The sequence below is a fragment of the Equus asinus genome, chromosome 13 (assembly GCF_041296235.1).
Source record: "Equus asinus isolate D_3611 breed Donkey chromosome 13, EquAss-T2T_v2, whole genome shotgun sequence".
Classification (NCBI taxonomy): Eukaryota; Metazoa; Chordata; class Mammalia; order Perissodactyla; family Equidae; genus Equus; species Equus asinus.
The window spans coordinates 3,952,502-3,967,451 of NC_091802.1; the positions used below are offsets into that span (position 1 = coordinate 3,952,502).

General features: G+C 44.6%; 1 protein-coding gene across 6 annotated transcripts in view; it reads left to right on the forward strand.

Moving 5' to 3' along the window:
* Positions 1–14,950, forward strand: part of SPECC1 (sperm antigen with calponin homology and coiled-coil domains 1) — a 281,001-nt gene that overhangs the window by 228,804 nt on the left and 37,247 nt on the right. The gene's annotated exons all lie outside the window — the stretch shown is intronic.

Consider the following 14,950-nt stretch of genomic DNA (forward strand, 5'->3'; position numbering starts at 1 on the left):
GAGTTTCCGTTTACCTGGACAGTATTTGTTTTCTGTAAAGGTTAGATGAGGAAGTAATACCTGATATAAGTTTAAGCTTTTTTGTTATGAAATATCATGCACAAAGATAAAAGTGCACCACATATAAAAATGACAGTTTCATGAAGTATTGTGAAGTGAAAACCTACGCAGTCACTACTCACTTCTGTAGAGTGTCACCAGTACCCCCAGACCCTTCATATGACTTTGAATCATAGCCCCTCACTACTCCCAGAGAGAACTCTTGTCCTCAGTTCTTTTCCTTACAGTGTCTATAAAAGTGCGCATTCCCATGTGCCATGGTAGTTTTGCTTGCATTTGAGCTTTATAGCAATGGAATAAAAACCTGTAATATTTGCATCTGGCTTTTGTCACACAGTATTTGTAAGATTTGTCCATGTTGCATGTAGCTATAGTTTGTTCATTTTCTTTACCATTTAGTAATCTGTTGTATGACCACACAATTATTTATGTATCCATTCTATTGTTGATGGACACTTGAGTTATTTCCAGTTTGGGGCTCTTATACATAGTGCTGGAATGTTCTTGCACAAGTCTCTTGGAACACGGATGTACTCATTCCTGCTGGATCTACACCTAGAAATGGAGTTACTGGGTGTAGGGTAAGCCTGTGTTCAGTGTAGCGGATAGCACCAGGTTCCTGAAGCAGTCCTGCAGTTTACTCCCACCAGCACTTTACGAGAGACCTGGTTCTCTGTATTCTCATCAGCACTCGGTATTGTCAGACTTTTTACTCCTGGTCGTGTGGATAAGTGTGTTTTAGTGTATCAGTAGCTCACTCAGGCGTGATTTGCATTTCCCTGCTGGCTCACGAGGTTGACACCTGTTCATGTGCTAATGGAACATCTGGATGGTCTCTCTGGGGAGGCGCCTGCTCAGGTTTTTCGCCTGTTTTTAAAATCAGATAGTCTTTCTTTTCCTTGCTGCTTTCAGGAGTTCTTATATATTCTGGATACAAGTCTTCTGTCAAAGAGATGTATTAAAAACGCCTTCTCCCAGTGTGGCTTCAGTTTTTACGCTTTTGTGGAACAAACTTCTCAATTAAGTCTAATCTATCAGTCTTTTCTCTAATGGTTAGTGCATTTTGTTCTTGTTTAAGAATCTTTGTCTATTCCACGATCATGACATTGTTTTCCTGTTTCCTTCTAGAAGTTTGATTTCTTTTACCTTTCCCATGAAGTAGACACCCTCTCTAAAATTGCTAACTCCCGCTCCAGTCTCCTTACTCAGGCCCAGCTTTCCCATACCTTTACCCCATTTTGCTGAAAGTTCTGAAGCTGCTGGCACCACAATGCTCCTTTCCCAACCTCAAACTTTTGAGGGTGGTGGAGACAGAGAAAGAAAGAAACAAGTAGGGGAACAGGGCCGCAGCCAAGAGCCAGCCCAGATAGTTAAGAAGCAGAGCTGGGGTTCTCTTTGTAATAACGCAGTCAGGTGTTCTAAAATCAGAATGACCCAAGGATATTAGTGTCTTGTATCTTTGACATTACCTTCTTTTTATATTCTGTTAAAAAAGAAAAAGAGAAAAATTAGTCAGCTTAATGACCAATAATAGAGGATCCCACAGTACAGACTTGCTTCTGACCCACTGAGTTTTCTTTTAACTGTTCTGTCCGCCCTCTGCTTCACCCCATTCTAAAAGTTGAAACCATCCCGTAAAGGAAGGCCATCTCAGTAACTACATACTCAGCATGTCAGCCACACTGCCGAGGAAATGGAAAAGAACAAGAAGTCAAGGAGAGAAGGCTGATTACAGGAGGTTTTAGGGTAAAGGAAATAGGAATGGTAACAGAAAATTGAAGATTAAAAGGAGGAGTTGGCCAGGAATGAAGTCTTGACAGTGGCTGAGCCACATGTGGTCACTGATGGTTGACCTCACTGTCATTTCCCCACCTGACGGAAATGGAGAGAGGGAAGTGCTAGAATGGAAGTGAAAAGACAATTAAAATTGTAATTGAAGAAGTTGGCCCTTTTAGATTAATGTTGTTGTGATTAGATTGCAGGAAGAATTATACAGTAAGATATTTCCAGTCCGAAGAGCAAGAATATTTCCTGCTGTAGTGATTTTGTTTTGCTTTGTTTTGTTTTGTGACCATCTTGAACTAGTTTTCAAAGCATCTTACATTTGATGAAACCAAAAACTCATTTTGCCTAAAGAGTACTTTTCATTTATTGTTAAATCCCTGTAAATTTAGAGAGAGATAAATATAAATCATATGTCTGATGTATTGACTTTCCACAAACACCCTCTGTCTAGACCTGCTTGTCTGAGATGCCTCTTAAGCCTCTAAAGCTTGTTCTCTCCAACCTAGGAAGCCAAAAGTAAATTGTAGAAAACTCAGATGGCTCATGGTCTTTTGAAAAGCAATAGCTTTGTGTATTTTGACTTAAAATAACTTTCTTTTTACCCCATCAAAGTATAGTGTGATAGTCAAAACTCTGCGCGTGGTAATTCAATGAATTTTTATCGAGGGGCCTATTTAGTGCCAGGTAATATATCAGGTGCTGGGAAATCAGCAGTGAATGAAATAGGCAAAATATCTGCTCTCATGGAACTTATATTCTCAAGGGAGTGGCAATAATTACAATGAAAAAGTAGAATGTGTACTATATTAGAAGGTGGTCTGTACTATGGGAGAAATAAAGCAGGGAGGGAGGACTGAGGCTGTTGGATATGTGGATTTCAGTGCAAAGGTTGGGGAGGTGACATTTGAGCCGTGGCTCACCTCACCTGAAGAAGGTGAGAACGTTTGTGTTTTCACCAGGGTTTATCTCATACCAAGTACTAGGCTTGGGAAGGTGAGAGAGAGGAGCTGATCACTTTAGTGACTACATCAGTAGCAGTGTAAGTAATATGAGGTGGCCACTCCAGTGTTGCAGCACTGAAAAGTTAACCTAGCAGGCCGGGCCCACTCCTGAGCCCAGGTCCAGCTTTTTGGTGTCTTGAGGAAGCTGTGGAATTGAGATCGAGTGGAAGAACATGAGCAAGCACTCGTTGTGGAGCTTGAAACGGCTCTCATCAGAGGAGACTCTTCCAGACGTTCTGCTCAACTCAGATTTCCTTGGATCTTTTTTGGAAAAAGTCAGACTTTCAGGAAGGCCCTGCAAATTACTCTCATTCCCCAGGCTTGGTGCTTGTTATGCCTGCTAGCTATATCCCAAGCCAGGGGTGGACCTGACCCATGGAACCAACACAACTCCCTTTCTTAATCTGCTTTTAGTTCCTTCTTTGGGGTTATGACAGAGGTTTGCATCTCTAATGTGGTTACCAGTACGGGTTCTAAAGGGGCAGAAAGCCAAGGTGGTGGACATGATGGGCTGAATTCTGAAAATGACCTCCAGTGACCCTCGTCCTTGTATGGTTTCCTTCCTATGTATGGCAAAAGGGGGATTATTCAGGTAGACTGAACACAGGCAATTTTAAAAGCCTGAGCCATTTAAAAGGCGCGAGTTTTCTGTGAAGCCTAAGAAGGACTTGATGCACTGTTTGTTGGTGGTTTTGAAGGTAGAGGGGGCACATGAGAAGGAGCTGATAGTCAGCGAGGAAACCAGGACTTTCTAGCTTTAGTGTGCTGAGGTCCTACCCAGAAAACGCCATGGGGGGCGCCCTGCAGTTTTGGGGTGGACAGTGACAAGGTTGGTGCTACAGGATCCTCTGTCATTTCTCTCCCTGTCCTGACGCCCTCAGACCTCAGCTAGGCCAAGGAAGGTCCGTTTGCTTCGCCTTCTTCCTTTCCTTGGCTGAGGGACCCTAGCCTCAAACGTGTGGCATTCAGCCCTAAATCTCTGCAAAGACCTTGTACTTCCCAAGAAGTATGACTAAGTGAGGCCATACCACACCTCCGCAGGTGGCACCTTGGCTGTATTCCTAGGGCCCTGCTGTGCCTGGGACAGGAATCACCTGACACTAGTGGTTTATTTGGTTGAGGGCATAGGTGGGGATTACCGGCATCTCATCTACCTCTCAAAAGCTAGAATCCATAACTTTTAGCAAGTTTTAAAGGCCTCAGATTTCAAGTGTCAAATTAAAACATTAGAGCAGTATTGTAGTAGGAAGAAAGAAGTATGTAAAGTGATACCCAAGGTTCACCTTATGGGAAACAGGATTTGAAAATAGTTTGGCTAGAAATGACCAAGTATTTTTATTGCTTTCAAAGTCACTGTATTAGTTTTCTATGCTGTGTAACAAGTAACCGCAGACTCAGTGACTTGAAACACCACCTGTTTATGAGCATGGAGTTCCTGTAGGTCAGAAGTCCAGCAGCACGTGCTGGGTTCCCAGCTCAGGGTCCCACACGCTGAAATCCAGGTCTCAGCTGGGCAGCGTTCTTGCCCGAGGCTCCGAGGAAGAGTCCGCCTCCAGGGTCATTCTGGTTGGAGGCGGGTTCCTTGTGTTTGTAAGACTGAGGCTCCCATTTTCTTGCTGGGTGTGAGCCAGGGGTCCCACTCAGCACCTGAAGGCAGCTCTCAGGTCCTTTCAGCTTGGCCCCCTTCAACTTCAAACCCGGCGACGCATCCCCCTCCAATTCGCACTTTGAATCTGACTTTCTCCTCTGCCTCCAGCCTGTAAAAATTCTGCTTTAAACACCTCAGGTGATGAGGTTAGGCCCGCCCAGATACTCTTCTTGTCTTAGCACCAATTCATTAGCAAGCTTAATTACGTCTGCCAAATCCCTTTTGCCATGTAACATAGCACGATCATGGGAGAAACACCAGGGGCCAGATCATGGGGGTGTCTTAGAATTCTCCGCCCAGCCATGGTTCTCAGTGCTGACTGCACGTTCAATCACCTAGGGAGCTTTTGTAAAATACCTGTGCCTGGGCCCCACTCTAGATCTCAGGGACTCAAAACCACCCACCCAGGGTCCCAGGCACCAGGGGATTCTACTGTGCAGGCAGCATTGAGAGCCTTGGATCTAACAGTCACACCTGTGCCTGAGAGAACCTTTATGGTTCTGTATCTCAAGTTGCCAAGAGCCTGCGTGCTATAAAAAATTAGAAACACAATGGACATGAACAATGGAAACACTAATGGCCTGAAGAAGAAAAGACCAGCACTGGTTTATCATCCAGGAAAAGTAAATAACCTGACCCTAAGGAAGAAACTATGGGATTCTCTCTGTTAACTTATGACCCCAGGAACTCCACTCTATTAGTTCTGTTGCTGCAAATTAACTACAAATTTAGCAGCTTAAACAACATCCACTTATGATCAGCTCACTGTTTGGTAGGTCAGAGTCCTGGCGAGCTCGGCTGGATTCTCTGTTTCAGATTTTAGGGTGTCAGCTGGGCTGGCTCTTCCCTGGGACAGAATCCGTTTCCAGGGTCACCCAGGGTATTGGCAGAAATCACCCTTATAAATTTGCACTATGACCTTGACCGCATCACCAGTGTCAGCCACATAGTCCAGGGCACAGCAGGGCCATAGGAACCCAGCCAAGGTGCCGCCTGTGAGAGTGTGGGGTGGCTGCGCCTAGTCGTGCTTCTTGGGAAGTATGAGGACTTTGCAGAGGTTTGGGGCCGAATTCCACACGTTCATCAGAGTGTGGTACAGACCATGGTCCCTCAGCCAAGGGAAAGCAGAAGGTGCAGCAAACTGACCGTCCTGGGCCTAGCTGAGGTCTGAGGGCATCATCTGGACAGGGAGAGAAACAGCAAAGGACCCTGCAGCACCAAACTCATCACCGTGGACTCCAAAACTGCAGGGCGCCCCCCGCGGTGTTTCCTGGGTGTCCGCAGGCCTCAGCACGCTAAAGCTTTAATGCTAGAAATTCCCATTTGGTTCACAGACACCGTGGGGAATGAGGTTCCATAGTTGGATTTGGATTTGCTGGAAGTACTGCTTCTTTCAAACCTTCTACAAGGCTGGGCCTGATGATTTTAGAGCCTTCTGACAAACAACAAAAACCTACCCCGCACACATGGGGAGCGAGCAGTGGGTTATTTATCTCAAGGCTCTTGCCTTGAGTGTACGTTAACTGCTTAAGTGGACATTCATTTTCTTTTTTTTTTTTAATTTATTTCCTTTTTCTCCCCAAAGCCCCCTAGTACATAGTTGTATATTTTAGTTGTGAGTCCTTCTAGTTGTGGCATGTGGGACGTCACTTCAGCAGGGCTTGATGAGCGGTGCCATGTCCGTGCCCAGGATCCAAACCAGCAAAGCCCTGGGCCGCGGAAGCGGAGAGGGCGAACTTAACCACTTGGCCACAGGGCCGGCCCCAGATATTCATTTTCTTATCACATATTCTACATATTAGATGTAAATGCTATTTCCTTTAACAAGCTTTGTTGTCATAGTATGCTTCATGGTTAAGGCTTAATTCCAGAGAAATTAAACCAGAAAATTGTGGTGAATAGTTGAATAGCCCAGGGAGCGTCTTCCTCCTTCTGGGGAAGCTGAACAGAGTAACTGAGTTCGGACGAAGACTGGAACCTCCATGGGTCTGAACTCAAGTGAGACCTCTGCCCTTCCTGACCAGTGCTCCTCTTCCTGGCGCTCTGTGGTCACTGGCGCATGAGTATCGTCTAACTGTCTCTTTTTCATCTTACCTTTACTAAGATAATTTCAGTAAGGTAATTTAGTGAGAAAATTTAATTGTCAACAAGATTGTTTCTTCCCGAATCATCCCGTCGCATTGCAGTATGATTCACGTTATCTTTTAATTTTGACGGCTGGGTCAAAGTGTGAGGGGCTTATCATTTTACTTCGCAAGCCCTGGCCAGAGGAGAGAGGTGCCGAGCCTTCACGGGCCCCTGGTTGAGGCTGTAGAGACAGCGGTGGTGAAGAACTGACGCTGCTGTGTCTTAGGAGCAGTGTTGCCTCAGGCTGAGGCCAGCAGCGTCAGGACGGGCCCCCGCAGCTTCGGTTTCGGGCAGTTTCTGGGGGACATCGTAGGCATACTTCCAGCCCTGAGCTGAGACACACAGGCGGGTGAGTGCTGATCACGGAATGACCAGACTAGTTTTAGTCCAAGGTTGGGTGGGGTCACTGAACTAATTTTATTCGTACATACACTCAACAAATATATGCTGAACACCTGCTGGATACTGTGCTCAGCAACCAGTTCTAGACAGTCGACAAAGTGGCACAGGCAACAAAGAAAGAGAGGAGAAGGAGCAGAGGAATAGGCCCAAGGGCTGGGCAGAGAATTAAGCAGGACTCCCGGTGCAGGGTGACTGGGGGCGCTCTAGATTGGGAAGGCCTGTCTGAGGAAGTGATGTGTGTGCTCTGACCAGAATGACGGGAAGAGCAGCCCTGTGGAGGCGGGGTGGAAGGAATCCCAGCTGGAGGGAACAGTGAGCGCATGGGGTTGGGCAAGAAGGAGCCTGCTGTGCTGGAGGAACAGAGCGCAGGCCTGCGTGGCTGGTGGCGGAGGGCGAGGTGCCGGGGGTCTGGGGCTGAGCCTGGAGAGTGGAACATCCGGATCGTGGTTCATTTGAGTGGGAATGGGGCTCCAGGCTTGTGGGTGGGAGTTGAGGCGCAGAAAGAGCGATGGTAACATCCTTGCTGAGTCCCAGCTGGAGAGTGGTTACGCTTGAAGCCCTGCACACCGTTGCACGGCGGCCCCTGGATTCCTCGCTTGTCTCTGAGGGAATTAAAGTGATCATCCTGCTTTCCCAGAGTCATGAAAATCTCTGTACCACAGGCTCTGGCGACCATCTGTGGCTTTAGATCCTTGAGCTCAATATACTAAACTCCATGTAATTAAAATGTTCTTTTAATCTCTAACAAGCATTGTAAATAGTTATAAATAGCCAAAAATATTAAAATTGTTTTTGAAACTAAGTGTTAAAATTGTTCCATCTCACTTGTACGCAAAGAAATACAAATGAGATACCATTTCTTTGCTTACCCTACTGGAAGATTTTTTTAAATGATGAAATGGTCAAAATGAGAATTCTGTTCCACCCTTGGTGGGAGTATAGATGAATACTGCCTTTTGGAAGGGAAATTTAGCAATACATTGCTAAATTAAAGGGCAAGTGAGTATCCCTTTAACGTAGAAATTGTGTTTCTAGGTATTTATTTCAAGGAAATAACATGGATGCCTATGAAGATATAATTTCAAGCAACTTTATTATAGTTTTATTTATGTAAAATTATTTTAAAAGAACTGGAAGTGATACAAGTTTCTAACAATAGGAAACCAAATTATGGTAGATGTGTACAATGGAATATTATAAAGCCCTTAAAAGTCATGCTTTGGGCAAAGATATTTAAAAGCACTGGAAAAAATGTGCATTGTACATTAAGTCAGAAATCAGATTTCAGGGGCCAGCGGGGTGGTACAGCAGTTAAGCTCACACCTTCCGCTTCAGCAGCCTGGGGTTCACTGGTTCAGATCCTGGGTGCAGACATGGTACCGCTTGGCACACCATGCTGTGGTAGGCGTCCCACATATAAAGTAGAGGAAGATGGGCACGAATGTTAGCTCAGGGCCAGTCTTCCTCAGCAAAAAGAGAAGGATTGGCAGCAGATGTTAGCTCAACGCTAATCTTCCTTAAAAATAAAAATCAGATTCCAAAACAGTCTGTTAAGTATGATTCCAATTCTGTAAAAAGAAATTTATACAAATAGTAACAATGGTTATCTCTGGGTAAATATTTAAAATTTATTCCTACTTTGCTGTAGTATTTTCATTTTCTACAATAAACATGTAAATTTTTAACAGAAAAAATTCATTTAAAAAATTTCGTCCTTTTAAAGGAAAAAAAGCCAGATGCAAGAGACCACCTATTATCTGATTCCATTTATGTGACATATCTGGTGTAGGCAGTTTCACAGCCAGAGAGTAGATGAGTGGTTGCCAGTGGTTGGGGGGAGGGAGGCTAGGCCGTGACTGGGCACAGGCTTTCTCTCGGGGTGATGAAAATGTTCTGGAGAGGGGCGGCCCCGTGGCCAAGTGGTTAAGTTCATGCACTCTGCTACAGTGGCCCAGGGTTTCTCTGGTTCCAATCCTGGGCGCAGATATGGCACCGCTCATGGGGCCATGTTGAGGCGGTGTCCCACATGCCACAACTAGAAGGACCCACAACTAAAATATACAACTATATACTGGGGGGATTGGGGAGAAAAAGCAGAAAGGAAAAAAAAAGAAAAAAAGTGTTCTGGAATTAGATAGTGGTGGTGGTTGCACAACCTTGTCAGTATACTAAAAGCTACTGAATTATACATTTTAAAAGGGTCAACTTTATGGTATGTGAATTATATGTCAATAAAGCTATCATTTATTTTTAAAAAGGGCAGTTAGAAGAGCTGAAGTAGGGGGATCAAGGAGATGGTGAATAAGGGGTGGGTAGGAATGGGCTAGAAAACTGGTGTTTAAGTTATAAATCTTATCAAACTATAACTTTAAAAAACATATTCATGTATTACATCATATACTAAAAAGTAATTGAAATAAAACAATAAAGTAAAACATGCAAGATGTTGGTATTCTAGTTTGTATTTGGAAGGTAAGGTTCACAGGTATTTACTTTATGATTACGATTCATAACCCAACTATATTCTTTGTATCGAATGTTACGTTATGACATACAATTTCAGGGTGAAAGTCTGAGGGGAAAGACCATAAAGATGTATTACAGTCAATAATTAAACCAGATCCTTCCTGAGAAAAATTTTAAAGCGAAAGAAGAGAACACCTAAGGAATGACTGTCTAAGGAAGGGGCTCAAGGAGCCTGCAGAGTAAGGTTCCATGCCCTCCCTGTGCCACTCCAAAGCCGTGTGACAGTTAACAAGTCAATTTAAAAAAATTGTCTTTTGGGGCCGGGCCCCATGACCAAGTGATTGGGTCCCCCGCTCCACTTCAGCAGCCAAGGGTTTCGCTGGTTTGAATCCTGGGTGCGGACATGGCACCTCTCATCAAGCCACACTGAGGCAGCGTCCCACATGCCACAACTAGAAGGACCCACAACTAAAAATATACAACTACGTACTGGAGGACTTTGGGAGAAAAAGGAAAAATAAAATCTTTTAAAAAAAAATTGTCAGGGCCAGCCGCATGGCTGAGAGGTTAAGTTCGAGCGCTCCGCTTCAGTGGCCCAGGGTTCCACCGGTTCAGATCCTGGGCGCAGACATGGCACTGCTCATGAGGCCATGCTGGGGCGGCGTCCCACATAGCATATCTAGAAGTACCCACAACTAAAATATATACAACTGTTTACTGGGGGGCTTTGGGGAGAAAAAGGAAAAAATAAAATCTTTTTTTAAAAATTGTCTTTTTAAATTAAAATATAAACATAAAAAACTGATAAAACATTTTTCATAAAAATGGTGCTTTTCCAAATGGTGTACCTAAAATTTCCTTACCCTGAATTGCATCTAGTATAACTCTGAGTTTTCTCATTTTGGCCTGACCCCGTCTTATTTTTTTAAAGGTAGTAAAACTGGACATTTTATATCATCAAAGCTTTTGCCATTTGAAGTAGTAATAATGTAGGTCTGATCTTGTTACGCTAAATTTAAGTTTCTACTCAGATCTGTGATCAGCCAGCTTCAGCCCAGGGGTCAAATCCAGCCCACCACGTTTTTTATCAAGTTTTATGGGAACGCAGCACACCCTTCATTTACATATCACCCATAGTGGCTTTGGTGCTACAGTGGCAGAGTTGAGTAGTTGCAACAGAGCCCTTTTGGCTGGCTGTATGATGTACAAATTGAAATTATTTCCTATCTGGCCCTTTACAGAAGAAGTTAGCCGACCCCTCCCTGGAATAAAGATGCACACAAGTGTCTCCTGTTGTTCGATTCATATTTGGTTCTTGCAGTTCAGATAGCAGGAAGCAAGTAGTCAGTTGGCAAGAGACTGACTTGAAAATTTATCTGAATCTGTTCAGTTTCCAAATTTGTTTTGCAAGAGTTCAGCTACCAAGGAGATAGCTCATAGCTGTGCTCTCATGAAGGCACAAATAGACATCTTTGAACCTGTTTTTAACCTATTAGCTAGGAGGTACATAATCTTCTCTGTTAGAGAAAAAAGCAACCTTCGTGCTGTCCAAAACAAATCTTATTTTGCATCTGGAGAGAACACCCGCATTTATCGGCAACTTCTGTTTTTCTGTCTCTGAGTTCCCACAGATAAGCACTGACGTATGCTTATCCAATGGCAAGCAGCCTGTGCTGTATCAGGCCATTTGGGGCTCTATTTGTTGTTTTCTTTTTTGAGACAGGTCTCTTGAGGGCCTCGTGCACAACTCAAAGAAAGTAAAATGCTTTGATTTATTTATTGTCATTAGAGTGGTTCTTTTCCTGACTTCATTATAAAGATAGAGTCTCAGAAAGTGAATGTCATGATTGGCTTCTCCTCTGTTGAGGCCCCTTTTCACCCAGTGTCTCTGCTTCTGCAGCTGTGTGTGGAACATGGTGATTGTGAAGACATTTTAAATGGCACCAGGCGTTGTCCTACAACCTGAGGCAACAGTAGAATTTGTTTGGGAGATAGAGGAAAGGCTTTATTTCCCAAGTTGTGGTAGACAGTCAACTCTTGGCAACCGTATTTCCAGTTGGTTTTATCTCATGAGCCAGCATGCTTAGGAATTCCCTTTCTTCCTCTCAGTTGTGTGTGCATGCCAGATGTTTGAGATTTTGAGTAATAAAAATGATTTCTGAACAAAAATATCAAATCAAATGAAAGAGTGTAAAGAAACCTGTGGGATTGCATGGCAGGTTGGGGGACTTCTCCCACCTGCTTCTACGAGAGTACAGAAGCAGCCGTGACCACCCTCATCCCTGCTGCTGGGTCCAAGGGAGGGCACCCAATCCAAGCCAGGCCAGTCAGCCTCTTCCCAGGAGTTTTGGGACTGGAATTGAGAGAAACGTTATAATACAGGACTCAGATGCTGTTGGCAGCTGTGTTTTTGCCGCTGTGCAGAAGAGTGAAGGTAACAGGCCTGAGATGGCTGTGGTTACAAAGGCTGCTTGCAAGGGTGGCCTTGACTGGGGTCTGGTAACTTGGGTTCCAGAAGGGTTCCCACAGTTCCCAGAACTGATAAGAGAGGCTCACTGTGCCTACACAGTTGGTACAAACACTGGTTTATGCTGAACACCAGCTTTCCTTCTGGGAGTCTGGAGTTTTGGTACGTGCTAGGCAGAGCGCACCCACGTGACCAGCCCCCGGTATAAAAACCCTGGGTGCTGAGTCTCCAGTGAGCTTCCCTGTAGACGCCATTTCACGTCTGTTGTCACAGCTCATTGCTGGAGGAAGTAAACACGTGACTCCACTGGGAGAGGACTCTTGAAGCTTGTGTCTGGTCTCTCCAGACTTTGCCTCACGGCTGTCCCCTTTGCTGGTTTTGCTCTGTGTCCCTTCATCGTGATAGATCTGGGCACAGCTGTGAATGGGACTGTGTGCTGGGTGCCGTGAGTGCTCCTGGCGATCACTGAGCTTGAGGTGGAGGTGGTCTTTGAGACCCCCGACATGGCCGCAGTGACCAGGGAAGAAGTGGAAGAAACCTTTCTAGAGACAGAAAATTAAATGAATACACGGGTAGAAGACCAGATAATAAAACAGCGATGTGACTCCTTCCAGTCTCCCCGTTCCAGATGCCTCTCCAGGCTGGGCAGCATCCCTGCGGAAATCCTTAGTTTCTGTGAAACATTAATCCTTAAACAGACTTCACCTTTTCTTAAATTAGCTCCATTTGGGTTTTGTTGCTTAAGAGTTCTGGCTCATATAGAAGGATCGTAATTGATCTCTTTGCTTCTGCATTTTCTAAATATTTGGCACTAAGCATTTGTTCCTTTTATTATTAGAAATAAATGGTATTTGATTTATTCCTTATTTGTATTTTTCCAATTTAAAAAATGAATCATAATTCTTGTAAAAAAAAAAAGTAAAAATATTATGTTTGTGTCTAAACAGTGACATAACTCCTACCCCATTGCTCAGTTCTACCCTCTAAAAGTATTTTTTAATAACAACTTGATATTTTTTCTTTAAATCAAGGTTTCTCAGTCTTGGCACTATTGATATTTTGGAACAAAAAATTCTTTGTTGTGGGGGCTGTCCTGTGCATTGTAGGATTTTTTTTCGGGGTGGGGGGGGTGAGGAAGATTGGCCCTGAGCCAACATCTATTGCCAATCTTCTTCTTTTTGCTTGAGGAAGATTGTCCCTGAGCTAACATCTGTGCCAATCTTCATCTATTTCATATGTGGGACTCTGCCACAGCATGGCTTAATGACCAATGTATAGGTCCACGCCAGGGATCTGAACCCGTGGCTGCCAAAGCAGAGTACGTGAACTCAACCACTATGCCACCAGGCCGGCCCCCATTGTAGGATTTTAACAGCATCCCTGACCTCTACCCACTAGATGTCACAGCACTCTCCCAGTTGTGACAACTAAAAATGTCTCCAGACATTGACAAATGTCTCCAAACAGGAGAGAGTGGGGCCAAGATTGCCCCTGGTTGAGAACCACTGCTTTAAATACGTACACTTATTTTACAAAAATAGAGTGAGATTTCCGTAGTGTAGTGGTCATCACATTCGCCTCACAAAAATGGAATCATATGTTGATCTGTGATGAATGTTTTCAGTTGATATACTCTGGCCATCTTTCAGGTAGTACCTGTGGGGCTACTTTATTGTTTTTAGCCCCTGCATAGATTTTCATTGTATGCATAAGCCATACTTCAGTCTCCTATTGGTGGACCTTAAAGTTGCTTGCAACCTGAATTTCCCAGAGTTCTTTGCTTTAGACCATTGAATCTACTCCAGCTGTTTTAAGCAGAAAGGAATTTATTAAGTAAGGGTATGCATACCTCACAGAATTGTTGGAAGTATTAAAGAAACATACTCTAGGCTGAAATTCTAGGCATAACTCCCAAATTCTACATATTAGAAGAGACCTGCCGGGGGAGCTATATCCATGATCAGGAAGATGCGAAATCGGGAACCTGCCACTGGAGTTGTTGGCTCCAGAATCAGAAGCCTCTGCTGTATATGGACTAGTGGACACCCCAAACTTACCTCTTTCCCCACGTGCCAGTTCTCAATCCATCTCATGCAAATGCCTGTGATTGACACATCCTGAACCCCAGCTGCAGGAGTGTCTCGGAAACGTACTTTTCAACTTGCCGGCTCCTAGAAAGGTATAGGTGATTGTTAACCATCCTCCACGCCCCAGCTCAGCCATGGCCTTCAAGATGGCGGCCAGCATTCCGGCTGCAGCTTGCTAGCGCCAGAGGGAACCATACAGACCTTGTTCTCCAAGAGTTGTGGTTGTGCATTTTGACCTCTCTGGTGGTTCCCTGAAGGATTGGCTCAAGGGCTTGCCTTTGTTTTGCCTGCATAGGAACTTCCCCAGGGCAGAGGTGGCTTCCCGGGCAGCATTAGTCAAAAGCGCTGAAAGGCAGAGGTATTAACTGCTGCCTCCTGAGTCGAGTAACAATTGGGGCAAGCAAAGAGGGACTGAAAAGCCTGAGCAGAGTCTGAGGAAGGAGGTATGTAGGGGATTACGGGCTGTGAAAAGTTCCCATGTAGTCCATAGAGTGTAGAATTACACATGCTCAGAAGACCGGACAAGACCCTAAGCTCCGACCTCTGCTGACCTTCAGGCCCCTCAGAGCAGGAAGTGAAAGCTCAGGCCGCGGTGTAAGCTCTGAAGGAGCACCTCATCAGAGAGCCAACCTGCAAAGACTGGCACAGGTTCTTTTCCAGGCCTTTAAGGAAATCTGTCAAGTCACTAGCTAACCGCGAAACTACCTGAACAGAGGCTTCAGTGGCCACTCTCGACAAAGAATACAGACTTTACAGTTAGTTCAGATAAGTCTCTGAACAAACAAGCAAGCACCACAAACAGTAACAACAAGCCCTGGGGAGGGGGGAGAGCTGCTGTCCAGAGCTGTCATGTTATAATAATCAGAACGTCCAGTTTTCAACAAAAAATTACAGGTATGTAGAGAAG